The sequence below is a fragment of the Agelaius phoeniceus genome, chromosome 5 (genome assembly GCF_051311805.1).
Source record: "Agelaius phoeniceus isolate bAgePho1 chromosome 5, bAgePho1.hap1, whole genome shotgun sequence".
NCBI classification, from domain to species: Eukaryota; Metazoa; Chordata; class Aves; order Passeriformes; family Icteridae; genus Agelaius; species Agelaius phoeniceus.
Genome location: NC_135269.1, coordinates 69547226 through 69560805, shown reverse-complemented (window position 1 = coordinate 69560805; position 13580 = coordinate 69547226). Strand labels below are relative to the sequence as shown.

The window sequence follows — 13580 nt, the reverse complement described above, 5'->3', positions numbered from 1 at the left end:
CAGCAAACTTGAAGTACTCCCCAAATATGACCCTTTTCCCACTGCCACAGCACTACATCTTTATTCTTTGTTGACATGAGACTTGCTAATGAATTAAGTGTATTATAGACTGAGTATTCTGAGTGCAGCTAACCTCTGAACATACACATCACTCATCCCCAGTGTATATTAAGTTTCAATTAACCATGAAACTAGAAGCAGTCAGTTTACTGAAAGTCAAAAAAAAAAACCCCACTTCTCCTTTGATAGAGACACTTCCGTAAATATCATTAATAATAAATTAGCTAAGTATCAGGACTTTACATCAAGCTTGTTAAATGTGAGAGGAGGGGAGATGCCAGCTGAAGCTAAACCTTGGGGGGATGTGGCTGTTTTAATTTTTGCCAGGGACCAGACAAGGATGGAAGAAAACCTGGGTCTACCAAAAAAATTCAAAGAGAAAAAGAGGTATCAATTTAAACACAACAAATCCATCATCTTAAAGAGAGCTCAGGGTTAACAACATAAATACCAAGAAGAAACATAATCCTCTCAGTATTGTAGTTAAATCTTGTGGTGCTTCTATGACGCTGATAAAACAGAGTTATGAGCTGACAAAAAGCTGAAGGTGCCCAATCAGACAACAAGAGTATTTGCTTTTTTGTTTTTGCACAGCCCAAATCTGCCACCAGAGCCATGAGAGGGACTCAAACCCCTGGATCATGGAATTTGCTATCAGAAATGGAAAGTGGATGGGCAAATCAGCAGGAACCTGCCCAAGGTGTCAGCAACACAACTGGGACCCATCCTCAGCGGCCCCATCTGGAACTGGCTTTGAGCCCACTTCAATTAAAAGGGAGAAATACAGAACCTCTGAGGCACATTCAGCAACATCATCAACATTTTTGAGGTTTTAAACTCTATTTTAATGTATTTTTTGCTTAAGCTGTGGACAACTTACTAGTTTTGAAATGTCATGTTGAGAGTATCCACCTCCCAAGGAAACTGGATCTATCAGAGGCCACTACTTGGTTTATTTTGGGAATAACAAGTTTATCAGTTATGGCAGGAGAGCACTTCTGTATTTTCCCAACAGGATGTGACAACAAGACCAAACTCTTATGCAAACACCAGCCTCAAAACAGCGCTGAGCTTTAGTGTTGATACAACTAACCAGCAAAGAAAGCTGACACAGGGTATTAATTTTTCACTTCTTATTAATTGCTGCTAATTAACACTTCAAACAGAGTCCCCAGCCATCCTGTTAACAGTAGCACACTGGCTGCCCTGCACTCATCAACATTGCACCAGCAGCACACACCAGTGTACTCCCAGTGAAATCCACTGGAAACCAAATCAAGGTTTGCCTGGGAACAAGGTGATGGGAAACAGCACCAAAAGAGGCTCAAGGTGACATTACACCAGGCAGGAGCACAAAGGCAAAATCCTATGAAATGCATTTGAAAGAGCAGGGAGGGGGGAAATTCCCTGGTTTCAGATCCCTTGCTCATTGTTTCTGCACAGTGGTGGCTCAGACTGAGCCGATTCTTCCCCCCACGCAGCTCCCATTCCCTTGGTATTTAATTCAGATCCAGGCTCTTAACTCACAGGCAGGAAAAGCCAGGCAATATAATAAAGAATCTCCTTTATTTCCTCCTTCCCACGGCTGTCAGTCTCAGCCCTGCCTTGTCATCTGTATCAATATTGGCTCTTTGTACGAGCACAGCATTGGCTTCCTCACACCATTTTACACTTCTCATCTCCTGTCAGCTCCAGCCTGGTTTTCCTTCCTTTGGAGTGTTCCTCTGTAGGGAGAGGTCCCTTACCCACACATAAATCCAGCACCCCTAGGGTTCTTCCTTAAAGCTACTCCTGAAAAACTTATTTTCTCCCTCCAGTGCACACTTGGTTAATCGGGATTGACACAAGGAAGAGAGGAAAGATGCTGAATCCCTGAAACCTCTAACCTGAATAGTGAACCAGGTGTGCCAATGTAATGCTGAGTCCTGAATGGTGGAGAAATAAATTTCATTGCTTTCCCAGTGATCTGGGACTGATTTTGGCCCCTCCAAAATCCAGCAACAGGCACTGACTGGAGATGGTCCCACCTCTCAGCATGGTGACACCTGAGAGTGGCAGCAGGGTCAGGGAATCTCAGAATGTCCTGAGTTGGAAAGGACCCACCAGAATCATCAAAATCCAGCTCCTGGCCCAGCAAAAGACAACCCCAACAATCCTACCATGTGCCTGAGTGCTGTCCAAACACTCCATGGTCTCTGTCAGGCTTGGTGCTGTGACAAATTCCCTGGGGAGGCTGCTCCAGTGCCCAACCACTGTCACACACATATTTTCTGAAACATCCTTTGCTAGGATTTTTTCTCCTGAGAAGCTGAGAAGCCCCAGAGGAAAAGAAAAACAATAATTATCTGCTGCTGTGGGATGCAACAGGTGCATCTTTGATTGGTCCGTGTGAGTTGTTTCTACTTGAAGACCAATCACAGTCCAGCTGTGTTGGGACTGAGCAGTCACAAGATTTTATTATCATTCTTTTCCATTCCTTTCTTTTCCTTCTGATGAAATCTTTTCTTCTATTCTTTTAGTATCGTTTTAGTATACTAAATACATACAATTTTATTTTAATATATGATAAAATATATAATTTTATTTTAATATTACATATAATAAAATATATATAATTTTCTATATTTTATATAATTATATAATTATATATAATTTTATCATTATATATGATATATGTAATTTTATTTTAATATATGTCATAAAATATATATAATTTTTATATATTTTATATTATATAATTATACATAATTTTTCATTATATAATATATATATATAATATGTAATTTTATTTTAATATAATATATATCATAAAATAAATCAGCTTTCTGAAACATGGAGTCAAGATTCTCATCTCTTCCCTCATCCTGGGACCCCTGCAAACACCACCACAAACCATCCTCTGGGGGAAGAACCTTTTCCAAATATCCAGCCTAAACCAAGCCAAGAGAAATCACATCCAAAGGATGACTGCCTTAATTTCAGACCCCTGAAATTCAGATGAGATGAACAACCCTCAGGGGGCTCCTGCTCAGCACCTGCTAATGTTTTAAATACCCAAATTTCCCAGCAGACAAGCTGCATCAGTCACAGGGGGGTTTGGGTTGGAAGAGGCCATGAAGATCACCTGGGCAGGGACACCTTCCAGTGAAGGGAGATGCTCAGATTCCAGGTGGTCCTGGTGCTGTTCGTGGAGCAGGATGAAGGGGATCTCATCCCTGTGGGACATGATCCAGGAGGCACTGCCAGAGCCAGCCTGCCACCATTCACACACCCCTGAGCATCTGCACAATGCACTGGAAGCTCATTCAAAATGGATATTGAACACATCATGCAACAGCTTCACCTCCTAGAAAAAGGGACTGTGTCTCCTCTCAGACAAAGTACCAGTTGGAAACCTATAAAGGACTTTTTCTTCCAAATTCCTGTGAGGGCTTTTTTATTATTTATTTGAGAGCTTCCCTCGCCCAAATGTTTTCACTTATATCAACTGACAATTTCTCTTTCATATTGAAGACCCCACAGGATTTTAATAAGGGAAATTTACTGCTTTGAACGGCTCTGTGTTGCACTCTGGGGTGGAAGAAACAAATCCCATGTACTCTGGAGAACCAGGAATGTTCACAATATTCAAATACATAAAAAACAGCTGAATGGGGAAAGAATATAATCTGTTTTCCATGTTCTTGTTGGATTGAAGAAGGCAGCTTGGTTGAAACTGCAGGGTGGAGGGGACACAATTTGGGAAAGAGAAGAAATCACTTATAATGAATTTGGTGAAGAAGTGGAATACACTGTGGGAAGGGCACAGAGCTCTGCTTTTTGGAGGAGTTAGGATATTAATGTGTCCAGAAACTGATCTTGGTAGAGTCAATGCTGCCCTGGGGTAAGGGATGGTCAGTCCAAAACCCCCTCAGTCCCCCAGCTCCAGCCACTCAACAGGGCTCATCTTCCTGCTCTTGAAGTCAGCATTTGTGCAGCAGAGAAAATAAATGAGCAAGCCTGGAGGCAAAACATGTAAAAACAGGAAATTAGGGAACCACCAGAGCAGGGATGGACTGGATTGTCTGTCTCAAAGTCAGAGAAGGAAAGGAACCAAACCTCTCTGAAGAAGGGATTGTGCAAGGTGGTGGCAGCCCCTGTAACTCAGCTGCTCCTTGCTCTCCTCTCTCCTTGCACTGGTGCCAAAAGCTTCACACTTTTGATGCCAACAGAGACAAACCTGCTCCACAAAGCAATTTTCTCATCCTCCCTACCTGGCACACTCCTGAGTGCAGGATACACACAGAGATAAGTGGTAGTAAGATAAGATAACAGAAAGTAAAATGAACCTAATTAGGGACTGTTAACTTGTTTACAGCAAAAAGCCCTGCAGTATTAAAAGAAAGAGAGAGAGATGACAGGCAGACACCCAGGCTTGGGTACACATTACCCTCTTAGCTGTCCTGTGTGTAAATAAAACCTAAGGACCTCGAGATGGACTTCAAGCCAAAACCTGCCTCAAACTTCTCTGATCAAACCACAAAAATTCAAGCACTTTTCCATTCAGTTTTCCTTCTCCTGAGTGAGCTGGATGTTTTATAAGCAGGGGCAAGGGGGCATTGCTGCCCCAGCTGTACCCTGCACCTGGGAGCCCTGGACATGCCCACCTTCAGCACCCCACAAAGCATGTCTCCCAAGGAGAGGGAGGCCACCTCACACTAATCCTTCCTGTTTCCAGCTGTTCTGTCCCCTAGCAGGTGTCTGCAGCTCCTTCATGACTCAACAGGCAATTTCCATGATGCTGCCCCCCACTTTGGTGAAGCATTTCTACCCATGCTAAGCACCCAACGTACACAAATTACATGGAAACATGGCATGTTTAAATCTGGGCATCTTCTAAAGCTCTCAGCTGAACCAGGGCTGTGAAGAAGACTGGGACAATGTCCTTGATGCCCTTTATAACAGGAAAAAGAACTGCAAGGAAGGAGGACAGCAATAACCATGTGCAACACTCTGTCCTCTCCCACATCTATATGTGAAACAGAGCTGAAACCAGGAAGCCTTTGAGATGGATAACTTGAAAACACAGAGCTTCCTGATCATCCTAAGACTCCTCATCTTGTCAGGGAAAATCACAGAGCACAGTGGAGCGGGCTGGAAAGGACCTTGAAGATCAGGGAGTTCCAACCCCCACCAAGTGATGCTTATCACCTCAGAACAGCAGCCACATGGACCAAATTAATCAGTCAGACCCCCTGAGTGGCACCAATCAGCCCAGAGACAGAAGTCACCCAGCAGGAAACACAAAACATTGTTTTCACAGACTTAATTTAGAGCCCAATTCAGAAGTCCCTCATCAACCAAACTCCCATTGTCCAGGGCAATCAGTTCTGCCTTCTATGTCTTTGCAGCAGTCAGAGCTGTTCTCAAAAAAGAAAAAAAAAAATAAATAAAAGATGCAAACCAGAATCCAGGAAACATCTGCCATCTGATTCCAGCACTTTTTAGGGAGAAAAAAAAAGGCATTTTACATCTTGGCAGTGTTTGGTTCATTTAAACAGCACAGCTGATCAGCACTTGGGCTTAGTCCTGCACACACTTACATCCCTGTGGGTGCTTCACATCCAGAAGCTGCTTCACTGACTGGCAGGATCTGCCAAAAAAAGAAAAATTTGAAGAAGATGCAGCCCTCACAACCATCTCCAGCCACCCCACAGCACAGCAGCAGCAGGAGGAGAACCCTTCCCTTAGCCAAGCACATGGGAGGGCAGCCAGCAGAGCCCTGCCAAGGTCCATCCACAACCAAACTGCACAAGGCATTTTAACTCACAGAGTCCTACAGGTCACATTTACAGGGCTAATTCCACCCCATTTCTCCAAGGTAAAACAAACTGGATTCCCTTTCATGTGAACATGAGAACTGCTGCAAAACATCCAGGTGTGATGCCCCACCACCATCCCAACAAAGCATCCCAGAGCCTGATCTGACACTTGCACTCAGCTCCCACGCCCAAAACACCCCCCAAGAAACAGTCAATTTTTGCTTTTTCCTGAACTTTCTTTAAAAATGTATTTTTGAAGCACCTAGGAGAGTTATGGCTTTCTACCCAAAAGTCTCCACAAAGGACTTGGGAGCCTTTAAGGATCCTCAGCCTGTGGTTGTCTTGTCTGATATCCCACACAGCAGGGGCAGGCATAATGTCACTCCTGGATTTTAGGAGGGAATTCCACCTCCTTGCCAAGCAAATAAATGCAAGACTTTCTAATTAACTTTTGTTCAAATTGGGTCTCAGATCTTTGCCCAAGAAAATATGGCTCTTTTGCACAAGCCACCCAGTGATGCTTAGAGTATTAGTCATGAAAGCAGGAACTGGGAGTAAAAATAGCAAGGATTCTGCACATACTTCTTTTTAAGCCTCACACCTACTCAGAACTGATCCCTGGGTCAGCTGTCAAGAGCTGCTTGGTTTTGGGCTTTTTTTCTTTTTTTTTTTTTATTACTATTTTATTTTAGATCATCACTTCTGATTCATAGAAATGGGAGTAACTGTGAACACATTTTCCAAATCAGCCTTCACAAGAATGCTTTGTTGAGGTCTTACAAAAGGCCAATCTCAAAATAAACTTTCTCAGGAGTTTTTTAAATGTCAGTAGAGAAATCTTCGCTCTTATTTCTGTATTTCCTTATTTTGCAGCTCCAACATTTTTAACCACTGTCGGAGTCATACCCCAAGAAACAGAAAATAAAGGAAAGAGAAATCTTTTTGGAAAAAAAAAAAACCCATAGGATGGATTTGATAGGTTTCAACGGGGTCTGTCATGTAAAGATCAACAGTTTCAAATCATGAGTTTTAAATATTGACAAGGTACCATCAGCAACTCTAATCCCAAAAAACTCTGCTCCTAGGGGCCAGATGTTACAATGACAGAACAAACTCCTATTTGCAGGTGGCATCACTATTATCAACAGTTATTATCAACATATTTGCATGTGGTTACACTATTATCAACAATTTCATTTTCAGCACTGAGGACCCTGCTGCACCAGCTGATAGACTCTGCATCAATATTCATAGTAATAAAATACTTCTGACACCTTCAGATCATCTAAAGCATGGACCCTGTGGTCACCACAGGATTGTTTTTGTGAACCCTCATGAACACACCCCAGGCTCCTCTGCTTCAAGTTTTGGCTGTCACAAGTTCTGGAGTTTTTCACAACTCCTTTATTTTATCACTTGGACACAGTCAGGGACAAGGCACCTCCTTCACCCATCACCATCCTTGCAAACCCCCTCAGATGCTCTCCATGCCTCTGCTTACCCCACACCAAGACGAATTTAACTGGTGAAATGCCCTTGGAGGCTCACAGAAACACAGAATTATTTGAGCTGGAAGGGACCTTAAAGATCATCTCATTCCATCCCCCTGCCATGGGCAGGGACACCTTCCACCATCCCAGGCTGCTCCAAGCCCCATCCAGCCCAGCCTTGGACATTTCCAGGGATCCAGGGGCAGCCACAGCTGCTCTGGGCACCCTGTGCCAGGGCCTCAGCACCCTCACAATAAAGAATTTCTCCCCAAAATCTGCTGGAGAAACAAGGTGGCACCTTCCCTACCCTGTCCTGCCCTTCAGCAAGGTTACCATCACATCTCCACACCCAGCTCAGAGCAGCACCCATGGCTCTGAAAGGGCAGAAACAGTGACCCAAAGTACACCAGCTCAGCACAGCACGAGCCAGGAGTGAGGGAAAAGCATCCCCAGTCCAAAGTGTTGGCAGGTGTGGTGTTTACCACTATTTCTAGTAACACTTCCATAAAGTTTTAATAAATGCTTCATTAAAACATCAACTGCCTGTCCAGCCAGGCAATTATCACTCATAATCACAGCTACATAACTGTATACTGTCTTCTGCAGATGTTCTTACATCTGTGCAAAACACACTCTCCACCTCTGCCACATGTAACATCTGTTGAATATTTGCAAACGTTTTCTCAATATAGAACTGAAATTATACTGCCTTGCTTATAATGTATTTACTGTCCCACCACCCTGTGCACCCCTAAAAAAATCATTAAAAATGTATTTCCTTGCTGTGTACAAGGTTCCAATCTCTCAACAGCTCTTTGCTGCATTTATTTAAATGGCTTTTAGATTTTCACTTAGTAACAGATTACACCGAGCCTCCATCTTATCACAGGAGTTATTAGGACCTAATCCTTTATAAGCACTGAAGTTATTAGACTTGTGAGGATATTTTCTTCCCTTTCATAAATAATCTGTTGGAGAGAGGAAAAAAAAAAAGAAAAAAGAGGAGGGAAAAAGCCACTTGCATCCCTGCTCACCCAGGCAACAGTCCCAACCCCAGAGAAAGAGCAGCTGAGGCAGGTTCTTAATTTGCCAACAGCAAAGGAAATCAAATTTGTTTTCACCTGAAGGCTCCTAGAGAGGGAAAACAAATTGCACTAATTCCTGGCCAGCACCCTTCCCTGTGGAAGAAGAAGAAGCTCCTTGGGGAAGGTTTGCCCCAGGTTCAGAGGGATCTCCACAGACCTTTCCAAATCCCCTCCATCTCCACGTCCCCATCACACCCAGGTGAAGCTGCTGCTCTGCTCAGGCACAAGGACACATCACTCTGCTATCACACTTTCTTCCCCAGAGCACCAGGGGCACAAACGGATTTTAGAAAAGCTGTCCTGTCCAAGGGACACCAAAGTTGGGGATGGGGAGATGCACGGGGGGCAGAGAGGGAAGATCCCTTCCCTTTCTACAATTCTTCCAATCTCTTCCCATCCCAAAGAAAACCCCACTGCAGCTCTTGGGTTTTGCCACCCAAATTCCCACCACAGCTTGATAACTGCCCTCCAAGCCTCTCTGCTTATAATTAATGTGATTTTCTGCTATTTTGATAAGAAATCACAATTTCACCCCCATCTTTTCCTCTGTCCCCCTCCCCACCACCAAACCCTGCAATGGGAGTTTGTGGATCCCTGTGCCAGCTCGGTCCTGGCAGGGGCTGGAGAAGGGAGGGGGAAACGTGTGGGTTGATGGATCAGAGCCCTTTTGGAATGGGAAACCTCACCCTGCACGACAAGGTGTGCAAACAGCACTGCCGACCAATAAAACAAAAATAAATAAAACCACAGCGAGGTTCTGGGCAGCATCTCCAAGAGGCACAGGGAAATGAGCAGCAGAGCAGCTCTTCAGCCACTCCTGGATTCTCCCTGGCTCCTCCATCCACTCCTGGATCCTCCCTGGCCCCTCCATCCACTCCTGGATCCTCCATCCACTCCTGGATCGTCCCTGCCTCCTCCATCCACTCCTGGATCCTCCCTGGCTCCTCCATCCACACCCAGGCACTGAGAGCCCTCGGTGCTGGAGCATCCCATCCCCTCCCACACTTCAGAAACACAAGATGCTCCAACATTAACACCTTACAACCACGGGGGAACAGCAGCAGCACCGAAATGCTCCCTGCACTACTGGGGAAGTTTTTCCTGCCTCTCAGGCAGCCTCACTCCTCCACTCCCCTGGAAAATACGTTTGGAAAAGGCGCTACCAACTCCGGGAGAACTCTCTGCAAACTCCTTCTCTCGCTTTGCGAAAGCTGAGATTCCGTCCCCGGGGGTTTTCGGGATCTCTCTGCAAGAGAGATGCAGCTCGCACTGCCCGAGTCGCTTCTCTGCCGCCCCAATTTCCGCGTGGAGCAATTCCAGAGTGGTTTTTTTGCCAAACAAAAACATGCAAAAAGCGGAAAAAAACCACCCCAGCCATCGCCAGCTGACTGCGCCCAGGAAGGTTTGACAGCTCCAACAGGACATCTCATCCCACGACATGTCTACAGCTAATGCAAAATAAATCAGCGCTCCGTCTCCCGGCGCATTATTTTATTATTTTTTTTTCCCTCCTCTCATGGCACGCCTGCGATTTTGGCATTCAAAGGCAAATCGGCCGCGGTTCCAACTCCACACGTCCCTTCCCAGCCCACAGAAATGCCCCGGCGCTTTTCCCACCGCCGGCTCCTGCGGGGGGAGCATCCCGAATTGGGGATCCCATCCTCATCCCTCCGCGCTGGATTCACCAGCGCACCTCTCCGAGCAACAAAAGAGAGTTGAACCAAACGCCTTTGCCCTCTTTTTCCCCCCCTCTCAAAATGTTTATTTGCAGTTTTTGAAGACACCTTAACCCGCCATGTTGAACAAGCTTTATAAATATTCATTTACCGCAGTTCGGGAGCGCTACGGGAAAATATGTCTAGATCAGGGCTGCACATTTTGGCACAGCTGATTGCTTTCTTCTCTTTTCTTTTCTTCTTTTTTTTTTTTTCCCTTCCCTCTCGCCTCCTGCAGCAGCTTTTTTTTTATTTTCCCCCACAGATTCAGAAGAAACCCACCCGCACACCCAAAATAACTCTTTCCGAGAGATGAGCATCATCAGCCTTGTAAATCTGAAAGGAGGTCGCACGAGCGTTTGGCAGGGAAGCAGAAAAACGATAGGTGTAACTTTAAAAAAAAAATTAAAAAAAAATTTTAAAAATAAGGGAAAGAAAGGTGGGGGAAAGGGAATCATAGAAAAAAAAAGGAAAGGAAAAAAGGGGGGAAAAGCAAAAGAAAGGGGAGGGGAAAAGCAAAAAAAGGGGGGGAAAGCAAAAGGGGGGAAAAAAAGCAAAAAAAGGGGGAAAAAAGCAAAAAAAGGGGGAAAGGGAGGGGAAGAAAGGAAGGGGAAAAAGGAGATGAGAGCATCTAAAATGCGATCTGCCGAGGTGAAAAGCAAGCCCCGCACGGCTGCGCTGCATCCGAGAGGCAGCGCGGAGGCTCCCGGCCCGCGGGGCGCAGCCGGGCAGCGGCAGCCGCGCTCCGAGCGCCGGTCCCGGCCGGGGGCTCAGCCCCGGCACGCCAGCACTTCCACAACTCCACCGCCGGCTCACCCTCTGGAAAACGGGCGGATAAAATACCCACACCCATCTCTTAGGCTTTAAAAAATATATCAAAATTTAAAAAAAAAATAATAAGTGAAAAGAATTTTTACTACATCTTGGAAAAGGGGAAAGCGACCCTCTCCACCCAAGCGCTGCCGAAGCCGATAAATAAAATAAAGGGAAACGCCAGCCGGGAGGGTTTGGGAGGGGTGGCTGCGGGGCGCCGTGCCTTACCTGTGCGAGTTTGGCTTATTTCGGGGTGTTTTTCCCTTTTTTTGCCCCGCGGAGCGGTGCGCGGTGCTGCGCGGAGCGGAGCCCGGCCGTGCCTGCGCCCGCACCCGCGGCAAGCTCCTTCCAATATGGCATCCGCGCAGTGCGCATGCCTGCCGCTCTTTTTAGGGCTTTTTTTTTTTTCTTTCTTTCTTTCTCGCTTTTTTTTTTCCCCTTTTAATATTTAGCAGCCAACTCCTTCGTTGACCTTTTTCAGCAGTTTCAAGAAAAAGGATTAAAAAAAATAATAATAATAATAATCAAGCGCGCATCCCAACCCGCACTGCCCCGGCTGCTCCGCGCCCGCGGTGCCTCCGCGCTTTGAGCCGCGCCTCTGCCGGGGGTTTGGGCAGGGATGGAATCCACGCGTGGAAGTCGGGATTCCATCCCTGTCCCCACCCGGGACAGCGCGCAGTGGCATCCCGGGCTGGCCGCCCGCGCCCTAAATGCCATCAAATACCATCAAATGCCATAAAACACCATAAAATACCAGAAAATGCCATCAAATACCATAAAACACCATTAAATCCGAGCCTTCAACAGCGGAGCGCTGCCTCCCGGCTTGCCCTCCCCACGAGCTTTTATTTCGCTTTTCCTCCTCGTTTCGCGTCGCCAAGAAACTTCCAAGGGAGGGAGATGGGGGAAGGAGATGGGGAGAAGAGGGAAAGCAAAAAAAATGCGGCGCTTCCCTCAGCCCAGCCCGTTCCCTCCGCTTCGCCGGGCTCCGGCATTACCTGTTAACTCCCTGTTGCGGAAAATAAATAAAATATATCACGAAAAGCCGGCGAAGGCAGAAGGCGGGATGTAAAATCAACTGGTGGGCACCCTCCGCCCTCCCGGCGCTCAGGGACGCGCACAACTTTCCCTCCTTTGCTCCTCAGGTTATCGGATGGGATTTTTTTCTTTCCTTTCGGGTTTTTTGGATGGTTTTTCCTTTCTTTGGCGAGTGCGGGGGATTCGCGCTGCATTCGGTGCTGCTGCGGGGGTGTTCGCACGTACAGCCACACTGCGGGATTTTTCAGATTGCACAGATATTCTGTTCTTCCCTCCCGAGAAAATCAGCCCCTCTGCAGGACTGGAAAATCATGCCAGACATCACTGCCCGTGCCCCTCACCCGGCTGGCTCTGCTCTCGGGGAGGGGGTCAGGAAAATCCCCTGGGGTGGGAAGGATGGGGATAAATCCTCATTTCTGCAGCCGAGGTTTCTCGGGATGCTCTGACCGCCCGCAGATCCCGGAGCTTCCCCTACCCCTGCTCAGCAGCGAGGCTGGGGGTGAATTTTGCAGGATTTTTGCCCCTCCCCTCTTGCAGCCCTGCTCAGGGACTGCGTAAACCATCTTTGATGGGGATTTTTGGAGCCCCAGCTCCCGTTTCCCTGCAGGCACGATTGGTGCGATTGAGGATTCAAGTGGATGCTCTAGGAGCATCCTCCGAGGTGGGGGTTGGTGCAGGGCACACACATTCAACAGGTCTGGAGGAGAGCAGAGGGAAAGGACCGTTTTGAGGCAGCAACCAGTCCTGGACTTTGTTCTTTCCACAAATTCCTTTCCGAATTAACCCCAATGTGCTGTGTCCATCCCCACCCCCAGGCTGCCAAATTTATGTCACCCCTCGTGCTCAGATGCAAGTGCTGTCCCCACTTGCCTTTCTCTGCACATTTCTGAGCCAAGGTTTGAAGTTTCCAGGTTGATTTTGTGAGCATCCCTTCTTGCAGGAGCAGGGAGGGTGATCTCACACTGGGGAAGGACTGGTTTCCCACAGGTGACCCCAGCTCTTCTCTGCCCTGTTGCAAGCACCAGCATCCTCTTCACTGGTTCTTGCTGGGGATTCATCACTGAACCTCCCAAATCCCTTTCCCTTCCAGTCCCTCCAATCCCTTTCCCTTCCACTCTCTCCAATCCCTTTCTCTTCCACCAGCCTCTCATGGATTTTGTGCAAGAAGACAAGTGAGGGGTGGAATAAAGATGAAGAAATATTTTGATTCTGGAATACATTTGAGAAGATAGCAAAGACTGAGAAGGAAGAGCAAATATTGCAGACAGTGTTTCTTCAGCACAATCCATGTTCTTGCCATTCTCACTCCAAGAGACCACGGGCATGGGCTCAGCCTCTCCTGTTTCTGCAGATTTCCTGGAAAACAAATACAAATACAAATACAAATACAAATACAAATACAAATCAAGCAGCTCCTATTTTCAGACTTTGGGCTGGATGGGATTTCAAAACAGCAAGGGAACACTCTCAGAACTTCAAAATAAGACCAAAATCCCAACTAGATGCCAGGAGAGCATTGAAGTCCTGTTTATCCAGATGATTGTGGAAGTGGGTGACATTTTCAGCACAGTGACATTT

At 46.5% G+C, this 13580-nt stretch overlaps 1 protein-coding gene across 3 annotated transcripts in view; it reads right to left on the bottom strand.

The window, feature by feature from the left end:
- Positions 1-12468, bottom strand: part of SFMBT2 (Scm like with four mbt domains 2) — a 114989-nt gene extending 102521 nt beyond the window's left edge. The window contains exon 1 of one of the 3 annotated variants that reach the window (XM_077179260.1): positions 11963-12468. The gene's annotated coding sequence lies outside the window, so the exon portion shown is untranslated. Of the gene's footprint in view, positions 1-11192; positions 11339-11738; positions 11885-11962 lie in introns of those variants that run through there. The other 2 variants (XM_077179261.1, XM_077179259.1) reach the window with 2 other exon arrangements.
- Between the last annotated feature and the right edge of the window lie 1112 nt (positions 12469-13580).